At 37.3% G+C, this 8,263-nt stretch overlaps 1 long non-coding RNA gene across 1 annotated transcript; it reads right to left on the bottom strand.

The window, feature by feature from the left end:
• Nucleotides 1-5,931: 5,931 nt before the first annotated feature.
• Nucleotides 5,932-8,257, bottom strand: LOC108449159. The gene is made up of 3 exons (XR_001865293.1): nucleotides 8,077-8,257; nucleotides 7,114-7,225; nucleotides 5,932-6,212 (listed from the first exon to the last, which is right to left on the bottom strand). It is a non-coding gene; the product is annotated as an uncharacterized LOC108449159 (long non-coding RNA).
• Nucleotides 8,258-8,263: the final 6 nt, after the last annotated feature.

Below are 8,263 nucleotides of genomic sequence, written 5' to 3'. Positions count from 1 at the left end.
ATCACAGCACTGAGCAGGAATGGTGACGTGAGCTACTGAGATAAGAAAAAGACAAGGCTGAGGATAGAACCTCAAATCTTCTTGGACATTAGGTTATGAAAACCTCAGAAAGATAACTAAGGCTTGTAGAGAGGAGGGGTGGCCTGACTCTCTGCTGAGATAAACAAGCAAGGTTTAATTGAATTTTGGTGAAACTGACTGAAGATCTGCTCTACATTTGCGTTAGTTCTTTTACAGGTCCTAGTGACCACCAACTAAGTGCGCATACCTTATTTTTGGAAGATTTAAAATGAGATTCAAGCAGCCTGTTCAAATTATAATTGATAGGCCTAAAGCCAGAGAGAGCTGAGAGAACAGCTCTTCCATCACACTACAGTTTACATGGAATGACGTCTTCATTTAATAAGATGCAACAATTTTCTTAAAAACTCCACAACATTAAAAAATGGCGCTCCCCTATGTATATGCTCTTCCTCATTAATCAAGTCCTGTCCAAGGGTCACATGGGAGCAGTTACTAACTTCGTAACAACTGCTGGTATTTCCACTGTCGATACTACTGTGTCCCGCAGCCGTAGGGAGGAGAGAAGATCCAGCAGGCAGGAATTGTGCAGCAAGATTGATTTATTTAATTATTTTACAAACTCTTTTATAGACTTTTTCTTCATAGTCTAATTGGACAAAGGATCAACCACCCCTTGGGTGTGATTGGCTAAAATCCTAAAGCATCCATTGTCAAAATATTTTTCCACTGTACCATAAACATTGTTCTACAAGGTCGCAGGTGTTCATAGTTTACAGAACTTCTGCTGATCTCTTCATGAGAGAGAAAAGTATCCCACGGCTTAGAAAGCAGCAGGAAGATTCCTTGCTAACAGCATTTTTTTATCCACATGCTGGTTCTGCTTACAGTTTCTGAAGTGACAGCAGCACAATGAGTGTTGTGAAACAGTTTGAGATATGTGGTACATTCAGGCGGGTGTATATTCTATTCGCTATTTTTCTTCACCATTTTATTTCATATCTAAACTCTACATCCAAATATGGAGAGAGAGCTCTTGTCTAATACCTGAATCTCCATTCAGTTGTCAGCATTCTAGTCAAAAAGGAAGACCATCAGCTCTTCTCTAATAGCATAAATACAAATACTCAAATTCTAAAGGCTTTATGATGAATTCTTGGCATGCTTTCTTTTCCCTAGAAATTTCCAAAGAAAATGATCTAGAAGTTCAAGAAAAGAGTTTATAAAATTGTGGACTACACAGTATTTAGTGCATAAGCTAACTTAATTACAGAAGTATGCACAAAAAAGCTCATGGTATGTCAGGGCATACCAGCAACTCTAAAAAGCTTGTGCCATACTTGACCCAAAATCAGTACCTCCAGTCTGGGTATGTGGAAGAGAACACATTATTTCTGGAAATAGACTGCATCCTTCTCTTCACTGTACTTGGCTTTATTTCCTTTCAGTCAGTTTACCAGTAAAGTATGTAGTGTGTATTTTATGTTTACACTTCAGAGGAACAAAATCCTGAAGTGATGAGCCTAATAGGATCCATTACGAAAATCCTGAGAACATTACAGTTGGCAACCTTTTTGAGTAGCTTGCTAAGATTCTTTTTCCGCAGAGCTGCTATCGATTTTCTTTCATTTTCCAAACTGTGTGAGTCTTCAAAGTAGAAAGTCTGAAAAGCACTCTGAATCATAGGCCACATACAACTTCTGCTTTAACGTGCATTATACCACTGAGAAGGAAATAAAATGACCTCACTTGCTACTACATTAAATAAACTAGAGGTCTGCATGACCTATTGTCTCCAAACCCAGGCAGTGCTAAAAGCAGGAGCTCTCAGCATTTTTCATTCCGTGGTTTTGTGCACACTGATCTTTCTAGATCTCTGCCTATTTCCAGTTACTCCTGCTCATACCTTTAATAAAGTATATTTGTTGAAAAACATGTATTAGAATGTGTTGCCGATTAAATAACTTTGTGTCTTACAGTAAACACATACAGTACAATCTGAAGATGGCAAGTCATGGTTGACAGCTTCTATACCTTTCTAAACTGAAGAAGTATTTTCAGTTTTACAGCTTTCATTATTTATGCATTGAGTTCAAGCTGTAGAACTTTATTATCAAAGCATAGGAGGAAATCTCTGAGATTTACATCAAAATCCACTGAACAGAAAAGGTTCTCTTTGCAGCAACAAATGTCAGGCCACCTTTACTGAGGTAAGCAAAAGTATTGATGTGTGGGAAAATCCAATGAGTCTTGTATCTGAAACCAAAAGTAGAACATTTTAAGAAAATGTGGTTTATATAGATCTGAGATGTAACAACCATAAACAGGATTTTTCCATCTCATAAACTCTAGTGTGGTAAGAAATGTCTGCCTGCATTGATCTGAACCAGAATGCACAGGACATGCGCATGTTGTTTCTTCAGTTCAAGTGCATTCAGCCTGCATTCTCACCCTCTTTGCATGAACTGAAGGATCTTGGATACAACTGTAACCTTATGGGAAAGTATGATGAAAAGTAAGGAAGATGCAGTCAACTAACCATCAACTCAAAAGAATAGCTAGGACAACAATTAGCCATTATTACTTGAGTATTACCTCCAAGCTTCCCACTGAATATCAGTATGGATGATTTGTAATGTAAGGTCACAAAGTCATAAAGCTTATTCTAGCATGAATTAATACCTGCATCTAAACTTCAGATTATCAAAAACAACTCACTAAAAACTCCTGAGATCACAAATCTGTGTTAGTAAGTGGAAGTCAGAAAAGCTCTGATATTGATAAGCTCCTCAGAACTATTTTGCGCAGTAACAGACTTTCAAGGTGGTCTCCCAACAACTCTTACCAATTTAAAAAAAAGCATTTTTATGTCTCACCAGACCCTTGCACAAAACATACCACAATGTTGCTTCATGTAGCTCCATGTAGCTCTGTGTATAGAAAACTGCCCAGAGCTAAGCATATTATCCCATAAGTATATTCTTCAGGGGTTTTTTCATTCCTTTGATCAAGTCTCATAAATTGTACCTACTTACTAAAAGGAAGTGAAATAGGAAATAAAATACTTTTCAATTTTCTACGAGAACAGGAATAAATACATAGATATGTAAATATTCCCCCTTCTGACAGTCTTCTTGATGAACAGATTAACCTTCTCGCAGATTTAGTCAAAGAAAGCCCAAAGCAGCATTCCTAAATTTGCTATCAGTAGCCAGAATAAAGAGACGTGTACAGATTAAAAGCTATATGATATCTTTCCCTCTTCTATTTTCCTTAAATCTTTCATATAATCCCTGTTGTACAAAGCATACATATAAAAATGTATAAAATGACAGAGTATGGTTTCATGTCATTTAGCCTTTAACAAGGCTGTAAGCCAACTAGGTAGCTCTTGACTATTCTCAGGCAAACCTGGCTATTTTTCTTCCATTAGTCTTCACTTTTCCAGTGAGTAACAAAATGGAAAATTGCAATGTTATCTCTCCACTTAGAGGATAGCATTCATCAAACAAACCAGGTTTCTTGGTGAACTCCACAGCCCCAAGCCTATAGTCCCCCAAGGTGGAGGTCAGGGTGAAAGAGCTCATTTACACTGATGAAGTTACCAGGTTTAGACCTACTTCATATACCTAGACTAACACTAATCCCTTTGTTTTTCTTCACTACTTTAACATAACATATCATAAGTGTAGTTAGGTGAGTGATGCCTGAACTGACATATTTATATTCCAAAAAGCCTGTAGATTGAATAGGAGCAAGCCAATGTTAATTGGGGAGAGAGTTCTTATAAATACTCATGAGAAGTCATAGAACAAAGTACTCTCAAGTGACTTATTCCAACCAGTGTTTCTTCAAAATGAGCTTTCAGCATAGAGTAATAGCCCCCACTGAATGATAACAAATAGCTAAATGTAAAAAGTTATAAGGCTTATAAATATGTGAAATAATTTGATACTTCTTTAATAGAAAATACAATCTCTTCTTTGATTGCACTAAACCAGTTTAGTATTTAAAGAATAATGCCTTAAGTTTGCCTGGTTATTTGAAGAACAAGATTGCTGAAACATTAAGTGTTCACCATGGAGTCTCAAGTAGACTTTATTTCATTCTTGATCTCTCTCCAGATGTACTAAACCCACTAAACTTATTCTATTTATGCTGTGTGAAATCAGAATAGTAGATCATGTCTAGAATGGACTCTCTTTTCATTAGCCTTTCTAACCAGATGTCTCATAAGAAGAGAGCAGCAAAGGCTGGACCTTACATGCAGCATTGTCACTTAGCGGCACACAAGTATTTCATGAAAAACAACAGCAAATTATTACTTCACTAACAGAGCAATTCTATTGGGAGGCTTTTACACCATAGTGCCAATATACTGTGTAAGCCACTAACGTGAAAAATTTATCTTCTGCATCAGACATATTGACACAAAACAGAACTTCAGTTGTCAGTAATGGAAAGAGGTAGATCCTAGAATATTTCTATATTAAACTTCTTGAAATTTAAGACATGTCTCCTTTTAAGGAAGAAAAAAAAAGTGGAAAGTAGAGAGCAATGAAACTACAAAAAAAAAAAAAAAAAAAAAGCAGAATACTCAGAACTAACCCTGGCTGCAGACTCCAAAAGATCTCAACTCTGACAAGATCCTTGTGGACAGAGGAGCAGATGGAATTTAACGCCATTTAACTGAATCTGAAAACTCCAACCCTAATTCTAAGATAGCTTCTGATTCCTTCAGAAAGTTCTGGAAGTATAGACAGTTCACTAAAAACATCATGTCAAACTATCAAATGTAAAAAAGCTTACTGGTTAGAAATCAGTCTACTGAATATCACCAATTAACACTGAACCTGAGAGAAGCAAATCAGAAATCTTGCACAGGACCGACAAAAAAACCACAACCCCATAATGCAAGACTTAATAGACTAAAACCTAATCCTTAAGCATGGCTACAGAAGACAAAGGTCTATAGAACTGACAAGACTTACAAGGAATGATTTATTGTTTCTCATAAGAAGACCTGGACAGTTGTCAAGTTTAGTATCATGAAGAAAAAGTACTTCTTGTATACCCTTCAAATTTAGTTTTGTCCATTAAAACTCAAGTCCAGAGGAAAAGAAGCACTTAGGTGAGCCTAGGCGGCCACAAGTAGATCACTAAATACTCATCCTTTTTAGTGTACTTTTAAGCAAAGGTAAAATGAAACACTTGCTGGCTAGATGAGGGTTAAATCTGACCATGTATATGTAAACATATGCATGCTTGTTCCTAAATCCACACCAACCCACTCTCCTGTCTAGGCAGTGGCAAGCACCTGACAGCCACTTCTGATTGTATTTATATCCTTGTTTGAGCATTCTAGAGAAGCACACACTGGCAGCAATAGGATGCACGAAATTACTTCACATTAAGACCCACCATTAAGAGAAATGTTTTTAATATCAATACATGAGCTACTGAAAAGCATATACAAGCTTTCAATCGCTGAACAATAATGATCTTCCCCTTCAAGGACCTTCCCACTGATAGTGCTTTACATGGAATATTGCAACATTTTCCTTGTTAATTTAAAATAGGCAAGGAACTGGATTCTTGCTAACTTGTTCTTCATAGTTTGAGACAATCCTTTTGTAGAGAACATGCAAACGTATACAGCCTTTTGAAATAACTTGGGAGTTAGCTGGTTGATCTCAGTGCTTTTGCATTACAAAATACTGCAGAAAACTCAAGAATATTTCAGATACAAAGAATAAAAGACTAAGAGGGCCTTTTCAATGGATTAGGAAATTTAACGAGTTTGGACATGGCAAGAGAATCTTTGTGTGACAGCACAAAAGTGCTTACATCCATGAACCATAAGTCTTCATACAGGAAGTACTTTAACAAGAAACCTTCAGAACACAAAACTTTTGTTAACATACTCATATTTTATTTCAATGAATCCACAAACAGTCAAATTACAGTAGTTTTTGTTAGGAAACCTGTTTCAACAAATGGTGAGGTGCCTGTTTAAACATGATCATTGAAGACATAATTTTAGCCATCGCTTGTCTCAATTCTACTTCCAAGACAATACTTTAGAGGTGACAACTGGAATCATCTTGTCTGAAGTCAGAAATCATCCACTCAGGAAATCATAAACTGATGTCTAATGTCAGTTCAAGTCCTGGCACATGCTGTTTTCATCCCTGTAAAAGAAGTTCTATTTAACTTGCACTCAGCATCACACACAAACAAAACAGGTAACTGCCCTAAGGCTGAGCTAGGTGAACCTTCTACGTGACACTAACCCTTAGGTCAGAGCAATTTCTCAAAACAAATTACTTCATTTGTACAGGACAGTATTTTCTTTTCCCGCATCACTAGCGCGGATTTCATTCCAGAGGACCAGCCATATTAGAATAAGCAGACTTCCCTCTGATTTTTTTGCTATTTATTTTTGGCTAAATCTATATAAAATTCTAACAGTTACCACAGAAGTTTTTCACCAGTCAAAGCTATTTTGTTTTGTTTTCCAGCAAGGAGTAAATTAAGCTCCTTTAGGTATAGAAGACAATGCATTCACTATCATCGGATAATCCTTTTCACATTACATACTTGGAGACCAAACAATTTACAAGGAACTCTTCACTCAAGACATTTATCACATAGGTTCACAAACAGATTTGAGAAACCTGAAAAATATTTACATGAAAGTGATGTTAAGATTTAGTTATTGTAACAAGATGACAGTTCAAAATCTTCCTACAAGCTATTAATAGTTGATTCAGCAGCTTTCTGAAGTTCAGCAGTTTTATGAATGTGTTCCTCCTAAGCATGATCCAAAGAAGAGTTTCAACCTCACCTCTGGGTTTGCGAGAGAACTTTTATACCCCTCTGTATTGGCCACTTAAGACACTGCCAGACTTAAGAGGGCAAAGCATAAAAGGGGAGTAGATTTTAGTATATTATAATGTTTCCTTATTAACTAAGATGATCTAAACTTCCCATTTGCTCAAGAAGTATTAAAAAGTTGCTTGAAATTTGTAAATTATCAAAGAGCAAGATTAAAAACCATCCGCAATTATCATTAGACAAGAGCACACTTACCTTCCAGCAGAAGGCATTATTTATTCCTAAGAAGTCCTGAGCATTGTTTCACATTTAGGTGTGATTAACCATGTCTAGAACATTTCATGCATGAGGTTGCTAAGTGAGGCCGCTAAAACAACACAGAAAAAAAATGGTAAAATTATAATTAATAACATTTAACTAGACCTTCTCAAAGCCATATTCTATGGAGTTGCTACTATGTTGTCAGACATTTTAAAAGTACCTCTCCATGAAGTTGCACAAGTCATTTACAAAAAGTTCATTATCAAATCAAAACCTAGAGCAAAAGAATCTGTCAAAAAAGTATGTTCCATTAGCCCAGTTAAACTACATAGAACATATTTTTTACATCTTTTAAAATATACTTTAAATCAGAAACAATGGCAAGTTTTTCAAGTCTAAATTGCTTTTAGCGTGGATGCTACCAAAGTAAGCTATAAATGCTCAGATTTGACTGAATCTTTGCCATACAATTCATTGCTACCTTGTGTCTGCTTACAGATTATACACACCTTATTACAAGTTACACAGCACTCAACTCAGAAACATCAAAAGACACTCTTACTGGTGGGCTAGGAGACTACAGGAAAAGCCCAAGAAATCAGGGTGGCTTTTTTGTTTGAATAGTTATTAAGTCCATTTGAGCCCAAGTCCTAAATGCCTACAGACACTTAACACCACAGGTTACAACTGCAATTTTCTTGATGTGGCCTATAAAAAAACTAAATTAATGCAGTGGTTCAGATTTAAGGTCTGTGCAAGCTCAATAGCTGCGATTCAACAACAGAAGAGTGCAAATGTACACAGTTATTTTTGCTCAGAGACACAGGGCAACACCCCTATGTGTCTGCTTGTCTTTAAAACGTCTCAGGATTCAAAGCCCTCCACTTCAGAAGCCCGAAGACTTTTCTTTCCAGTCCCAGGCTGTAAGAGCAGTGATGAGCTCGGTGTGCCCCTCACCCATAGGCGTCCAAAGGTGTGCGCGCAGATTGCCAGCGCTTCCCCCTGCCCAGGCCTGCCGCGCTCGGCCTCCTGCTCATCGGGGGCATTTGAAGGACTCGCCGATACCTCGGGACACACTGCGGAGGAAGAGAGGCATCAGCCGGGCAGCAAGGGGACTGGGGGGCAGGGGGGGGAATGGAGGGAG

This window comes from Corvus brachyrhynchos, unplaced genomic scaffold (assembly GCF_000691975.1).
Source record: "Corvus brachyrhynchos isolate BGI_N302 unplaced genomic scaffold, ASM69197v1 scaffold17, whole genome shotgun sequence".
In the NCBI taxonomy this organism is placed as follows: Eukaryota; Metazoa; Chordata; class Aves; order Passeriformes; family Corvidae; genus Corvus; species Corvus brachyrhynchos.
The sequence above is the reverse complement of the archived record's forward strand: the minus strand, read 5'-3'. Positions and strand labels throughout refer to the sequence as shown.